Below are 16671 nucleotides of genomic sequence, written 5' to 3'. Positions count from 1 at the left end.
TCAGTTAAATTGCGCGACGCGTGCCACATTGTTGCAAGACTTTGGTTGTGTATACCCTATTTTATTTAAAAAATAATGTTTTTGTTGTATTTTCAATGCTTTCACATAACACACAAATGAAGTTGAACGCTCTACTTAAGGTGCCGCTGGCTGCACAGTGTTACTTTTATTTAATTACTCAATTTTGTTTGGGGTTCGCTTCACCGAAATGGCCTATAATAATTTTATTTTCTTTGTTTTGCTTAGCATCTTTTATGAGGCTTGAAAATTCCGTTTAACGTTTCAATTGCAACTGTTGCGAGCATTGCGTCCAGTGTAATTTATTCATAGCTCGTTATAAATTTAGATATGAGCTATATATACAATGAGCTCTATGCCGGCTGCTTATATAAACAACTGGCGGTACGCATCCAAAAGATTCTCCCAGGTCACGTGCTCAGCGCTTAACGAGAATCCAAGCTGCGACATAGGCCATAACATTATAACAACAACTACAACAACAACTACAAAATATACTATAAAGCCGTTTCGAGCTTCATTCAAACGGGTTCCAGTTTCATGCCAAAAAATACTTTCAATTTGCTGTACAGAAGCCAAAAACGAAATCTAAAAAGCCCAAAATCAGAGTTCGATTGTAAAAATAACAAATTTTTTGGATTAAAAAAAAACTTGTGCGTTTTGGGGAACACCTACGAAATATTTTAGACTTGTTGTTGTTAGCTTTCTTTACATTTTATACCTTGAAAGTATAATGCCCGCGCAGTACGAGTTAATTTCCGATGTTCGATAACTTGCCCCATTTCCAAGTAATCGATATATATCGATTTCTGTTTTTTTAACAAATCTGTTTTGTTTTAGGAACTAGGGTCACACAATTGGACATGTAGCTATTGCCTACCATAGCCACAAATTAAATAAATAAACCAATTTGAAGTACCCACGAATTCTAGCCACAATTTTAATGCAATTATCCTTTTGAGAATTTAAAAATTTTCTATAGCTCTACTGTTGAAAATTTCATCAAGATCGGTTAAGAAACACAAAAGTTATTAAAGAAAATATGCTATGGCTGCCCAAGTGTTTGCGGCAGCTAGCGCAAATTGCAAGAATTTTGTGTACATGACCACACACACATTCATGCGCGTCTTTATAGAATTCTATCAACAGCATTGCAACTGCGATTGTATTGTATTCTGAGCTGTGTGTATGTGTTTTTTTTTCGCTGAGAGTCAATTGGAGGTATGGCTGTTGAGTAGAGGCGGTGGTTAGTAGTGCGGCCTGTTGAGGGCTCGAATTTTACTGAAGGAACTATTTGTTTTTAAAATTATTTGTATTACTGCTGAAGCAAACGAGCTCGTAGCGCGAGCTGCATTTGGTGTTGGGGTGAGGGTCCAGGGTATCCCCTAGTCGGGAACTCCCGACTAGAGCCTCTTACTTGTTTTATTGTTATAATGGAATTTTAGAAATGGGAAGCTACATAACTTACTACCACTGGGTCTCAAAGCTTTTGATTTTCGGTATAGATTGTATAGATTACCTTTGTTTGTAAATAAAAATATACATCTTAAATTCATTTATTAAATTAAAAGCAACTATTGTAAATGGATCTCTAAAGCGAAATGGCTTACCTATGATAGTCAAAAAATATATAAAGCAAAATTAATATCCCTGTTTGCAGAGTATTTTAATACACAGTATTTTAATACATTTGCACAAGTTTTAAAGATATTTGGCTTTAGCCAAATTAAAGGTTTATATAAGTTGTACAAGCATGAAAACGTACTTTAAAAAGTTGAAAAACTTGAATTTACTCCAAAAAAGTTGTAGATTTTGAAAAGCGTGTAGCGCTCAGCTAAACTTAAGTTTAAATGTGAATACAGACCTTTACATTAAAATCGATACAATGCTTCATATATTCAATATATCGAGTTCATCTATAATTCATGTTATTGTGGGGTGTTAAATTGAAGAGCTTTTACAGGCACACGATGTACTTAAGCTTTCGATTGGTTTCACATTTCGTTTCAAGAATGTTTGCTGACGTCACAGCGGCTGCTGCTGCAGAGTGCAGCTGAAGAGCACAGCATGATGGCCATAATGTTAATGATAAAGATGAAGAAGAAGAAGAAGACGCGAGGCTAAAATGTTCAATTCGAAAGCAGACAACACTGCTGTTGTTGTTGCTGCTGCTGCTGCTGTGCGCAGGCGCTGCACGCTCATTACCGTTTGTTGTCGGCACTTCTTTAAACGCAGATTTACGCGAACAGGTTGTAAAGTTAACGTCAACAGCAGCCGCAGCAGCAGCAGCAACAACAATGCGACCACATACCACAGACCAAGTAAAGCTCAAAGCGCAGCTTTAACAGCGACGACGACGCGTCGTCGACGAAAAACCAAAAAATAGTTACGTTCGCGCAGTCGCAGTCGCCGCCTCAGCTCAGTCAGCGACGAACGCGCAAAGCGACCGCAACGCAAAACGCAAAAAGCACCAGCAAACGAGTCAGCAAAAGGAAGAGCGAAGCCAAAGCCAAAAGCGAACAAGTGTCAAGTGCTGTGCATCTCAAACTGTGTGGCTTAACGGTAGTGTGTGTGCTTAGCGCGCCTGTATCTCTCTCTCTCTCTCCTTCTCGTGTTCGCGTTTCATTGATCCAACGCAGCTTCATCTGCAGCTCATGCGTGTGTGTGTGTGTGATTTTTTGTTGTTGTGTGTGTCTTAAAGTGAAATGGAATTTGTTGAATTTTAATTGCACGCAGCTTCAGCTGAGAGCAGAGCAGCAGAAAAAGACAGCGAGCCAAACATTTCATTCAACTTGCTAATAAAAACCAACAACAAAAACGACCTGGAGAAAATAGCTGGTAAAAAAACAAATACAACAAACAATCAACAACGGCTTAAAAACAAAACAAAAACGATATTCAAAAGAAATGTAAGTCGAAAGAAATAATTATAAAAAATTTAAAAGTTTAATTGAATAAACTAGCATCTCTAGTGCTTGTCAAACTGTTCAGCCGGCTAAAGCCGCACTGCGTTAAATCACAGTTTGAAGTCGTAAAGTTTTGTATAAATTGTACCAAATATTATACTGATTGTTAACTAAAACAGTATAGTTAAATAATTAATTCAATAAAACCAGATTTATCTATTATACTGTATACTTTTATACTTTTATACTGTTTTCCTTTCTTAGCTAAATCACATATTTGAAAATTGTTGAGCATCAAAATGGAATTCTTCTCAAAAAAGTTAAAACTTCAATTTCACATCTTTTATGATATGTGAAATTAAAAAAACATGTAAGAGTGTTCCAGTCGATAGAGTCCGCATAGAAGATACCCTAATCACACCGCCAACCTAGGTTTTGAGTATTTTAGTTTCTTTCTTCGCAGAGCCCCAAAAAAGAAATGCTTTCTTCATTACCTATGGTGTTTTTTGTCTGAGCTTTATGATACTTGCAAGGCTTAAATGTGGTAGACAAATGTTTGAAAATACCAACGCCTAACGGGGGAACGGGGTAGTATCCAAGAAGTGAGAACTTCGGATCTGTGTGTACTATGCGCGACCTTATAAGCCCCGAGATGTGCCCAAGAAACTTAATATAAATAAATATATATTGCTGTTATTTCTGTAAATGTGCACATATATCGTATCATATCATATCTTTCTGTTCGACTATGAAGCGTTTCGATCTCAGAGAATACAAGAGCTAGATATACTTAATTTACTATGCAGATTTGCCAGAACAGATTCCTACTTTTAACTAACTATTTTTATTGATTTTCTTATATGAACAATGTGTGTCCATTTTAAACATACAAATTGATAAATAAGCCATCGCTAGTTACAGCAGATCTTCAATTCGGATACTCTGAATCACTTATTGAAAACGTCTGCAAATTGAGCTTCGAATGTGAGTGCTGTGCCGATAACTATTGAGACTAAAAAATCGAACATAAAGTGCAAAGAGTATATTAGTTTTGTCTTAGGGCTGTCAAAATTGAGATTAAATGTTGCGATTACTTGGATACGCCCAATGGGGGCGTGGCTAATCGGGAAACATGTATATCTTCTACAGGGTGATCAAATTTGTAATAAAGACTGCTTATGAGCTAATAATCGTTTCACGCCTCCAGTGAGCGTGGCATGCAAAGCAAACGATTGCAAAGCAAACATGATCGCAGACTGAAACTCAATAACGCTGAAAGACATCTACAACTTCTTTTGTCAAGTAGAACCTATAAGATTGGGCATATTCAGATTACCTACTCGACCTACTGAATGCCAAGCAGGTCGAACTTAACGCAACTTTGACGTCGCCGTCTTCAAGCTTTGGTTTATTTTGTTCCTCTGCCAGACTGAAAGGGAAGGGCAAACTCGAAAAGTGTACAAAAGTATATTTGCATTTGCATTCGTATTTGTATTTGTATCTGTGTATCCGAGCCGATCGACGACCATCGATTATTCAGCTATAGTTTTTTATACCCTGAACTCATTGAATATACCGAAAAGGGTACATTTGTTTTATGTAGTTGTTTGGTACAGGCAGATGGAAATATCTCCGATCCCATAACGTATGTATATTCTTGATCAGGAGAAGAAACTGAGTCGGTCGGTGCGCCTATTTATGCTATTAATCAGAAATATATATAATTCTATTCCATACGCAAAATGAGGCTACTATCTCCTCCCTTTATCATAATATCGATAGGTATCGAATGATTACATTTTTGTTTACCGCCCCCCATTTCGCAGAAATTTGAAAGAAAAATAAATGCATTTTAGAGTCCTGCGCTTTGCTATGTACACACAGTTTGGTGCCATATCTAGGCCCTGGAATTTTTATAAAGATCGAAGAATCATAGAAGAAGCGCAGCCGCTTCATAGAAGAAGGTGCAGGGTATCGTCTGGTCGGGCACTCCCGACTAGAGCACTCTTGTGTTTAGCTTGAGTTTGCGCTACAGTCTTTGCTCTCTGGCAGCGTCTGTTTGTCTGCCACTTGTCTGGCAACTCGAGTCTGGGGCTGGGCACATACATTTGGGCCAAAACGAAAACTCTAACTGGCCCCGCAAGCGGGCAGCATATAAACGAAAAACCAGTGCAGTTTCTTTTAAAAGTCATGTCAATTTTTGGCCAGCCATAAAGCACAATTAGTATACGAGCACAAAATTCTACAACAACAACAACAACAAAAGCAGCAACAACAACGTGAGCACATGCCACATGAACTACATGTGAGTCCACTATTCTTCGGAGCCACAAAATGAAAGTATTTATGAACAATTTTGGCATGCTAGCAATTACTATAGAAACTGTTTCTGCTGCTACTTGTTTTTTTTTTTATAGCCTTGAGCTAAGCTAAAACTTTGTCTTTTAGCCTTAAAATTCGACAGAAATTACACAGAACAGTTAAGAATAGCAGCTAAAAACATTTTTCTGGTTCTATTTGCATCCACAACGAGCTGGAGAAATTAAGATTTGAGAGGTAAGAAACTCTGATCCACTGAGCATATAGAGCTGGGCCATAAATATTTACTTAATAATTATAATTATACATATATCGTTATGTTTTATCATGATATATTGAAAGCTGGTTTGAATGATTAACTCGGCTGTTCATATTGATGAAGATTATGCGCATATACAATATTTTTGAACTTCAATATTATTTGAAAAAATGTACAACTTCATCATCATTGAAGAATAAGCGAATTATGAGACCTGATTGGCAAGGTAATACGTGGTACAAACAAGTGCGAATATTTCGATGGAATTCAGCAGCTGATATCGGTTTTTGCGATATTTGATAGATTTAAAGATCTATAGAGCACCTCATCAGTTGTCTTCATTCCAAATCTGTCCAGCTCTAAAACTGCCATAGACATAGATATACAAACAGAAAGACAAGCTTCATCGTCTCGGCTATTCATACTGATCATGATCATATATACTCTATGGAGTCGATGATGTCCCAATGCATGCGTTATACATTCCGTGCCAAAATTATATTACCCTCTATAAGGATCTAACAAGACCGTTGAAGTGCTATTCAACAAGGTTTTGCTACAACTGTTTGCGAATTAGAAGCGCATTTTGTATTTCGCCTTCGAACCAGCATCGTTTTATGTTATTTTGTATCTGCTTTATAAACGATAGATATGGCAGGAACATACAATTTTAATTCTTATATCGCTAGTATCACCAAATAAACAGCCGTCTTAACTTAGATTATATTTGTTAGAAATAAGTTTAATTATATTTTAATAATTGTTTGTAGTTAAACAAAGAAATGTTTTTAAATAGGTAACTACTAAAGCAAAGCCAATTAAATATATATTTTAAGAAATAATCTGATATCCGTTATTTAACTTATTAAATCTTAGTCGAAATACTTTTGCGTAAGTTTATAGTTTATCATCGAAGTTAAACAAAATTTCTTTAATGGATTTATCATAATATATAGGGATAACAATATAAGATATCTATACAGGAACTTCATCTTGCGAATCCTTTGAATGTTTTTTCTAGTTTATTTTTTTAGTTGTTTTGCAAGCTAACCTTATTGTTATAAAATTCAACTTACAATTGTTGTTTTGCTCATTTTGAAGCCTTGTTGAATAATGTTGGTTTGTAACACAAATTGCATATTCAAAACGAAATTTGGAGCCCCATTTCCAATTACCCAGAAATTGCATAATGCACATGAATTTAAACTTGAGTTACTTGCACACAAAATATAAAAATATACAAGAGTTATTATGTATTTATTTATTTATTTGTTTATAAGTTAGGTCTGTGTGAATGACAGGAAATGCTGCAAGAGTTTTTCCTTGAATGCGGCGAAAGTTTTTCCTTGAAGTGCGCAATAATGAAAAACAAAAATGGCAAAACAAGAAAAAGCCTAGAAAAACAAAAATGAGACACAAAGCGTTGAACTGCCCACCGGCCAATTGAAAGTGAAAGGGGGAAAAGGCGTGCAAGCGCGCAAGGGGGCAGCCGGTCTGGCGGGCGCTGGCTTAAACAAGACGCGTCGCGGCTGACAAGTGCAGGCCAGCAAAGTCAATTTAATGATATGCAGCCGGAGGCGATCGAATTGGCCACAAGGTTTCCTGCGTCTGGGCGAGAGACTTGGGCAAGTGCCTCAATTGGCCACAACAACAACAGGCTGTTAGCTTGGCTTGTGCCTGGTATTGCTTACCAGTTTTGCAGTTTTCCAGTGCGTTGCACTCAATTTTCAATTTCATTTTCCAGTTTTCCATCCCATTTCCCCGAACGATGCGTGTGGCATGCCGCAGCTGCAGCTGCTGCACTCGACTTTTTTCTCTTTTCAATTGGCCGCCCGGCATTTATTTTCTATTAAGTCATTTCAAATGTTAATTTCAGTCAGCCGACGACGACCTTGCCGCCTTTAATTGTAATTGTTCGCAGATCTAAAAAAAATAAATACAAATACGAACACGAATACGAATAGGCGACTGTGAATAATGCGAATGCGTGCAATGATTGTTGTCTAACCAGATTAGGCAGCCAGGCCGCGTTAATGTTGGCTGTGAACGCGAATACGAAAACGAATACGTTAGTGAATGCTGCTAATACGAGTGCGAGACAGGCTGGCACATTACAGTTTAGCAGCCACTGGCTTACTACTGCTTATGGCTAATGTGAATAAACCATTATTGCTGCGAATTGCATAAGCCCCATTCATGACTTAAAGTCAATGTAAAATTAGCAAAATTAGTTCCATGCAATCATATCAAATCGATTACTCGATTATTATAGATATCGTTTGTGATATCATAATTAGTTAGCTGGGCTAGGTCCATTGTGATATTGGGATTGGGATTCCCAATTCAAAAACAAGTCAAATGCCTAAATATGCATCTATAGATTATATCATATACTAATACACCTCATTTGATATTGTTGATGGCATTTTTCTTCAAAGTAAGTTTGGGCTAGGAACACCTAAAACGTAAGGATCTTGTCTAAATTAAAGCCGTATAAAATTTAAGCCTTATATAAGCTTAGATACAACAGTGCGTCCACATTCTCGAAATCTATCTTCTCCGTAATGTTCTCGGTCTTAATTTTATCGTCCTGCACTGTGACGAGGACAATCTAGTGTCCAACCATTGATGATGCTTCCAACCATTGCGCTTAATCCAATTCTCCAATGTCGAGTCCTCAATGTCACCCAACAGCTTATTCAGCAAATCCTTCTTGATCGCCTGGAACGTGGTTCCCACAATATGTGAGACAAATTATATGGCAGACTTACTTGGTATAGTATAGTATGTTTTACTTCAGCGCGTTGCCAAATGGAGTAAAGTCAACGCGCTCCAAAATGTCTGCCAAATCGGTAATGATCTGAAAATTCTTATCTTTCATCTGCTGTGGCAGCAACAGGCACTTGGCCATAACGAAATCGGTGTGGGGCAAGTTTGTCAGGCACTTCAGCAGAATCGTGTAGGTGATGTCAAAGTTGAGCATATGCGGATTGAATTGATATAGCTTGAGTATATATCTTCGACCGTTCGTTTCATGGATCGAACCAGTTTCACGGCTTAAAGTTCGGTTTCCGAATCTGGTTTTTCACATTTGTAAGCCCGAACTTGGTTTATTTTGTTTATTGAAATGAGGGCACTTTTAATATTTAGAGTTTTGAAACTATCGTCCATGTAATTTCAATAGCTTAAACGTTTTGCGATAGCTAAAACAAATAAATGAAAGGTTACCTTCAAAAAAAAACCATTAAACAAAATGATTTAATCGGGGATTAGGTTTGGTTACTGTTTATCCAACTAATCTGGCTTAGGACTAAAAAAAGAACTTGTCGAAAGCTAACATTCTAGCAAACACGCTGAAGAAAAGTTCTCCTAAGAAAAGTTGTCCTAATAGTTAAAGTTTTCTCCCAATTATTATGATAAATAATATTCTGATATCAAGAACAATTTTAGTTCAAGGGAAATTTTCCACTGAGTACCGCTTGAATTGCGGATTTCAGCTAAACGATTGGCGATTAAATCCAATTTTTGATAATTTGAATATACCCAAAAGCACATATATGAATAAGCTCCACTTGAATTATAGATCTTTTGAAACCAATTTATTAATGGGCTTAGCCAACCATCCATTGAAATTCGAATTGTACCAATTTTTAATAAAGTTTAGTGAAATGGTAGATTAGCTTTTTCTCCAAGCAATGGACTCGATTTCGTTGGCACTTTATCTGTAAATTATGTATAATATATACCGTATTGAAATATGTCTCTCGTTTTGCTCACAATATGAGTTGAATGTATACAAAAGTATGTAACAAATATTTCAATGAACAATAGATGAGATTTAAACTTGATTCACTCATGTGAACAACCTTAATTGTTGTTTATTTTATAAATGATCAACACTTGCTTTAATTAATCAGGCCGGAATACGCACAGAATATCTGATGATTGTCAGTATCAACAATAATAAAGTGTAGCTCATTATTGGTGCGCCAAGCAGTTGCAGTTGATTTATAAGCCCGTTTCGAATTATTAACTGCCGCGAATCAAGGCGCAACATTTCGGCGCCCAATTTTAAGTATGTGTATGTTTGTTTGCCTTTATATAATCCCAACAAAAGTAACAACTGCAAATGGCAACAGGTAAAACAGCTACTAATTGTCATTGGGCACCGCCTTAAAAAGATAACAAATCCCAAAACCAAACAAGTCAAAAGCTGAAAATAAAATTGTCCAATGTTCGGTATGTGTCGTTGCCATTGGCCAAAATTAACAGCCACGTACTAAATTCCTTAAGAAAATAGCAGCACGTCAACTATAAAAAAAAACTCTATCAAAATAGAGAGAAAAAAAAAACGTATAATCTGTCCCCAAAAAATAGACGCACGTTTCATTTTGAAGGCTGTGGCGGCTGCATTAACCCATTGTTGCCGCAACATGGCAAATAGAAGTCATCAAACAGTTAAGCCCAAAATCGCTGAACAGCGTGACATAATTGACAACCACAACAACAACAACAACAAACAGCAATAAAAGCAGCAACAAAACAATGCAAATTGTAACCGACTGCGTTTTTCTTTTCTTATACCCTCTACACACAAAATGGCAATGCACTATAAAGAGCTGAAGGGTTATATAATTTTGGGGCAAAATGTGCGACACATTTTGGGAAAGGGAGATATCCGAATTAAATACAAATCTCTCTGCTATATCTCTGAAAGAGTATTTAATATTCAGCAAGCCTAAAAAATCAATAATTATTATTATTATTATTATTTTCATTTTCATTATTAGTATCATCATTATCATTATTATCATTATTATTATTATTATTATTATAGGGTATAATTACAAACTATAAACCTTACTTAATTTTAAATTAGCACCCGCTTCTATGGCCTTCGGCTAAAACAACAGCTAGACTGGGATTTCAACTCGGATTTATTACATATTAAAAGTTTTACTGTTTTATTAATGCTATTATGATAATTATTAATATTTATTTGTGAATATGAAGTAAAGAAGTCTAGCTTAAGAGATTAGGTAACGCAAGCAAGTGTATCGTGGACGATTTCATAATCGGCACAGAAATTCCTAATAATAATTGAGTTGTTGTCCGTTGGGGTTTTGGTCCATTTGATACTTATTCTATTCATTATTATAAATTCACTGAGTACATATTTTTTTGTATGTAAATAAAGACTTTATATTAGGCCAGATAAAGTTTCATTTACGCTTGAATTTATTAAACCAACTAAATGTCGAGTTCTAGCCAACTAACTCGGACTTTCATCCGTGGGTTCTGTAGTGTCGTCAGGTAACTCAAAAGCTGACCATGAGAACATAGTCAGGGGATCCAGCAGATTACCTTATTTACAGGGTATTTCCAAGTTGAGTGCAACCGGCTCATGCTTGAGTATGGTTTAAATGCTTTGACATTTCAACTTGTGACATGGCAAACGCATGTGTGCATACACATGTATGTGTGTGTGTATGTGATGATATATATGTATATGTATGTATATACATAAATATACATATATACATTTATGTATATGTATATTAAGCACAGGCGGCACCATTGGCATCAGCTATTCATTTTGTCTGCATAAAATGCCTGAGTAGAATTAACATTCAAGTGGAGCGACCAGACGTTGCCTGGGCCGAGCACTACGACGTTTCGGATTCCACAGACAGCGGGGGTGCAGCAGCAGCAGCAACAACAACAACAGAAATCACTGTTATAATATGCGATGCAAATGCTAAATCAAATGAACATAACATTAAATTAATTGGCAGAGCAGAAAACTAAAAATAAAATGAAAAACGAAAGACTTAGACAACAAACTTGACAAACTCGAATGCGAGTTGGATTAGTTAATGTTCCGATTGGCAAACAGAGCACATGCCAATTGGAGTGCAGTTAGTGGACAATTTGTGCAGCCAGTTGCCAGTTAACTGCATGTTTGCCCCGCCTATCTGGCATAACGCCCACGCATTCTTGAGATGATGATGCAAGCAATGCAATAGCTCAAGTGTGTCTCTCATTGTTGTTGTTGTTGCTGTTGCTATGTTAGTTGTAGTGTCACATTTCACAGTTACTTGCTGCTGCTGTTGTTGTTATCGTTGTTTTTATTGTTGTTGTTACACGTGCTTTTGATATTTTAATTTACCTCGCTGGCTGTCACGGCAGGCGACGTTTTAATTACCCCAACGAAGCTGAAGCTCTGCAACTGCCACATGCATAATTTGTTATAGTAACACACACGGGCACACACACACTGGCGTACACACTGGTGCAGCAGCCACACAGCGAGTTGTGGGTGCACATGCAGGAAACAGCAGACGGGAAGTCACTCGTCCATTCGCCCATTCGCTCAGTCAGTTAGTCAGTCAGTCAGCGCCTGGGAATTTTCACAGCCTATTGACAAATTCTATGCCGTAAACAATATGCGCTCTGTACAGCTCAAACAGCTGCCACATTATGCAATCCAATGCAACGCATTGAGGATGCAGTTGTGGGCTAAAATAATACCATGTTACACATCTATAATAAACATGATATGCATATCATGCTTACTATACTGCATACTCAGGGGGCAACCATGACATTAGCAAAGCATTAGCCTATTCTATCCAGTTAAGCCCTTGGCGAACAAACAACTGATTGAAGTCAATTCAGATACACCTTTAGAAAAAAGTCAATTATTTGGTGTCATGTGAAGAAGCGTCAATAATAATAAGCAGCAGCAGAAAATAATTTCCCCTAATATTACAATGTATAGTGTTATATTTATTTGGAGATTTCTCAAAGAGTTTGTCCCTAAGAGCTTTAAAGCTGAAGTTTCCTTTTGATGAAAAACGATAAACAGCATGAAATATAAAGAACTAGGTAGCCTTTGTCAGCGGGAAGTCCCCGAGTCAATTCCAGCAGACATCGTTTATTTAATTTGATTTTATTCACAAAAAAGAATGTTGATCAAAAATTGAGGTCTTTTATTCTTTCTTTCTTTCTTTCTTCAAAGCAGTCATAAATATTACAAGTCGAGGCTTGTGGTTCGAAAAGACGGGAAACAAACACGTTTTTTTAAGGTTAATTAGAAAATTTGTGTGTTATGAATAAATTACAACAAAAGTTTACTCTTTTCATCCGAATAAAGCAGACAATTTACTTTATTTTTATTAATTTGCTGATTGGATGGCCGAAGTAAAGACGTGACAGTCTTAAGGCTTACAATTTAATTTGTTATTGAAGGCTAATCAATAGATTTTATGGGGCCAATTTTTCAAATATACGTAATGTATGAAACACGAAAAATTGGGCTGTTGTTAGATTTTATTATTATCTCTTTGTTACGAGAATAAATGAATTCTGTTGCGTGGCAGGGGAAACGTAGACAAAGTCTCGTCAAGAAATACTATTATATTGTTCAATTTTTCTTTGGATAGTAATAACAAGTGTTGAGAAAAGAACAGAAATAATTTAAACAAATTCTTTTCTTCAATTAAATACCAATTCTAACCATGTTTTCAAAATATTCTTACTATTATTATTTTAAACCACAACATTTATTTTAAAAATAAAAAAAGCAAAGGTTTTTTTGTTATTTGACTACTCTGAAAATAACAGTTTCATAAGATTCTTATTTATTTTATTTGTTTTATTATTTTCCTTAGGAATTAAAAGGGTTTTGGCGAAAGCGAAGAACTTTTATAAATACGTCTCATTCATTTTTATTATTTAAGCTAATTTAATTTAATTTAGAAAAAAAAACAACGAGAAAATCGGTACGGGCTTGTAAATCTGGGAGTAAAGGTATCTATAGTTGTGGCTGGCTTTGGGTAATTTGTTAGACGGCGGCGGATAACTGCTATCTCCTGCTGCTGCACTCTTTAACGTTAGAATAAATCGAAATGAATTGATCTCACAGTCGAAATCTTATTGATTTCATCGCAGCTGTCATACAAAGCGCAAATGCAATCGTTTAGCTTAAATCTCAGCTGGCGCAACTGTGTATATGTCTAGACCAAGTTGAAGCAGTTGCACAATTGGGCAACCAAAAAACATATAAACAAGAGCGCTCTAGTTGGGTGTGTCCGACTATGAGATATCCTGTTCTCCGTGCCAAGCCGCCTTTTCGAGAATTTTACCCATATATCGATTTTAATCGAATGTACAGCGCGGGCACTAGGAGAACCTACGTTCGTAATTGCAACAGCCTGTGCTCGAACTGCCGAGACATGCACCTGTACCTCTCTTACCCTCACTTTCACTCTGTGGAAAAACCATGGCCTAAATAGTGGCATCAAAGCACACAGTTTAAACTCTTAAAATACATTTTGATCGATTTTATGGGGTACGGGAAGTGAAATATTCTTGATACCAAAAGCAGTTATCGACATTAAGGATATGGATATGTAAATATTTTCTCCACGAGAATACAATTTCAATATTTCAAGTCTCCGGCCAAGAATATCTATACATACATTTGCCCATAACAAGCATACCCCCTTTTATACATTCTCAATATGTAGAGGGTATAAAATACAAACTACAATTACCTAATTGCCAAGTCGTAGCGCATGCAGCTGGCCAAGCACAGATTGCAGATTGAATTGGGATTCGGCAGGGGCACAGGGTGGACTCTTGAAGACTGCTGCGTGGGCTGGCGCACAGTCTTCACAATTGGCGACACTTGCATTTGGCTCTGCCACTCACGGATTCAATGCATAATTTAAGCCAACACACGAGCTGTCAAAATGTTGGGCAGTCAAATTATAATTTCAATTTTCATGCCCATTTGTGTGTTGTTAGTGCGGGCGGCATTACGGCCGCAGGGGGCGTGGCAATTGCCAAATTCAAGCGCTTGCAAACATACACACACACACACACGCATACACACAGCTGCATAATTAAATATGCCACAATTAGGCAGCCACGCTAAGTTCGTTGCCTAAGTCTTTCGTTGCAAGCGTCCAAAAATATTATACGAATCTTATGAAAGTACTTGTTGTTAGTTGTTGTCGTTGCGGTTTTTGTTGCTGTTGTTGTTGCTGTTGTTGTTGCTATGTGGTTGTTGTTATTATTTTTGGCTTGGTTCCGCTGCAAAAGGCAGGCCAATCGATATGAGGAAATCCTACGTTCGATTTTAAAATAGTTTTGTAAATTAATTGCAGCAAATTACGCGCAGCAATTTTCTTTCCTAAACTATTACTGTTTCGTTATTTGTTATCGGTAATCGTATACTTATATATATGTATATATATATATATATATATATTTGTGTGTGTGTTTTTTGGTGTCCAACGACAAGTGAAAGTGACGACGCTTTGCAGCCACTGGGGTCCACTTTTTTTTGCGGATGAAGCTGTTGACTGTTGTTGGCACTTGTTGGTGTTGTTGTTTTTGTTGACTCGGCCAAGCCGGCGTAATTTTACTTTCAGGAAAAACTCATCGACATTCAACATCAGCATTGGCATGTGACTGCCCCTCCCCCCTCTCCCCTTTCCCCTCTCCACCCGCCCACCCCGCTCCCGTTGTGGCTTTTCTTGCTGCATTTTCATTTGCTGTGGCTGTGGTTTCCGTTTTGTTTGTTATCTGCCTGCCCTTTCGTTGTCTGCTTGCTGCTGCTGCCGAAAAAAGTGAAGTCACAACAACAACAATATTAACTAGAAAACTTGCCGTTTTATAAACCAGTTGTTTGGCATTTTGTTGTTATTTTCATTCGTTTTGCCGCGGTATTTTCATCTACATACCCTGCCCTTGCCAGACTCTGGCGAAGATTTTCATAAATCAGATGAGACTTATTTCCAGACTACAGAAATAGGCAATCAAGTTTTTATATGCAATATGATGTAGATAAGGTGCACATAGCACAGTGTTCTCTCGATAAATACAACGAATCAATTCAAATAATAATTTTCCTTTGTGAATAATTCAAATTTCTAAATATTTGTAATCAGAAAATGAAAATCATTGATTATAATATGCATAAAATGAATTAATTCTCAAAATAAATGTTATTTTCTTTAAGTTTCAAAACCATAGAAATTTTCAATAAATCAAGCAGAGTAGTGCAGGGTATGTACAGGGTATCTGACAATTGAGCAACACAGCTATTTATTGTTCGCCGATTTATCGAAATTTTCTGCGGCTTTGTTGGTTTAGCGCTTGGGCGGTTTTTAAGCGCAGCAGCTGCCTAAACAGGCGGCGACTGTGGGAACAGTGGGCAATGGGCGTGTCTTGAGACATGCCCCAAATCAATGCGACAACTGTTTTGTCTATGCTAATTGTGTGTTGTACGTGCGTGTGTGCGTTGTGTGTTGTGTGTGCCTAGTCTATTACGCCTAATTGCTGTCAAGGCAATAATAACAGCAACAACCTCACATAAAAAGAACGGTCTTTGGAAAGTGTTGTTGTAACCGCGTGACAACTAATTGTCAGCATAAAAAATGTGAGCTAAACGTTTGTCTCGATCAGCAAAGAAAAAACACATAAATACCAGCTATTTGCCTTGACACTCAATAAATAACATTTTCTGTCATTATACAAAATTTTGAGAAATTTAAAAAATATTCAAACATTATTTCTAAGTCTAAAAAATATGAATATGAAAACGAAAATGTTTTTTAGAAGGTATAGCGAAAAAAAGCAACTATTAAACTTAGTCTGGTTCATTTGAGACCATTTTTCACTCTAGGAAATATTTGTAATGCAGTCAAGGTGGAAACTACCAGAGTGAATTAATGATGAATATATTCTGGATATCAACTCATATTTAAATGTTTCGGTTTGGGCTGCAAGTCCAAGAGAATTTGTAGTTTGTTTAAAAATTGTAACCCACTTGGTTTTAGGCAGCCATTAGTCCAGGTATTGTCTCAAATCTTTGTTTATCATATATTTATTTAAATTTGAATAAAATAATATGATTTTTAAATTTGTATTCCCCATTCTTCATCAACTATTTTAATCCGCACATATTTTCATATACACAAAGCGCGCTAAATTTGATCCCTATCCAAAATTGGCATCTGCCAAATATGGTTTGACAAATGCAGTGGCTGGGATCCAAGTTATTTATGCTTTGGGGCGGGGTGTTCCTCAAAAAGTTTTTTTATTTAGAGCCAAACATATTTTAACAAGAATATAGTTCGTTTCGGGTTTCGTTTCAAG

General features: G+C 36.7%; 1 protein-coding gene and 1 pseudogene across 1 annotated transcript in view; one reads left to right on the top strand and one right to left on the bottom strand.

Moving 5' to 3' along the window:
- Positions 1-2408: 2408 nt before the first annotated feature.
- LOC135440732 (uncharacterized) overlaps positions 2409-16671 on the top strand; it is a 30275-nt gene continuing 16012 nt past the window's right edge. Inside the window, exon 1 of the mRNA XM_064700064.1 lies at positions 2409-2927. The gene's annotated coding sequence lies outside the window, so the exon portion shown is untranslated. The remainder of the gene's footprint in view (positions 2928-16671) is intronic.
- On the bottom strand, positions 8003-14200 carry LOC135440561 (eukaryotic translation initiation factor 3 subunit K-like; annotated as a pseudogene).

The sequence above is a fragment of the Drosophila montana genome, unplaced genomic scaffold (genome assembly GCF_035044405.1).
Source record: "Drosophila montana isolate Dmon_TW-CO22-7 unplaced genomic scaffold, ASM3504440v1 contig_1624_1, whole genome shotgun sequence".
Classification (NCBI taxonomy): domain Eukaryota; kingdom Metazoa; phylum Arthropoda; class Insecta; order Diptera; family Drosophilidae; genus Drosophila; species Drosophila montana.
The sequence above is the reverse complement of the archived record's forward strand: the minus strand, read 5'-3'. Positions and strand labels throughout refer to the sequence as shown.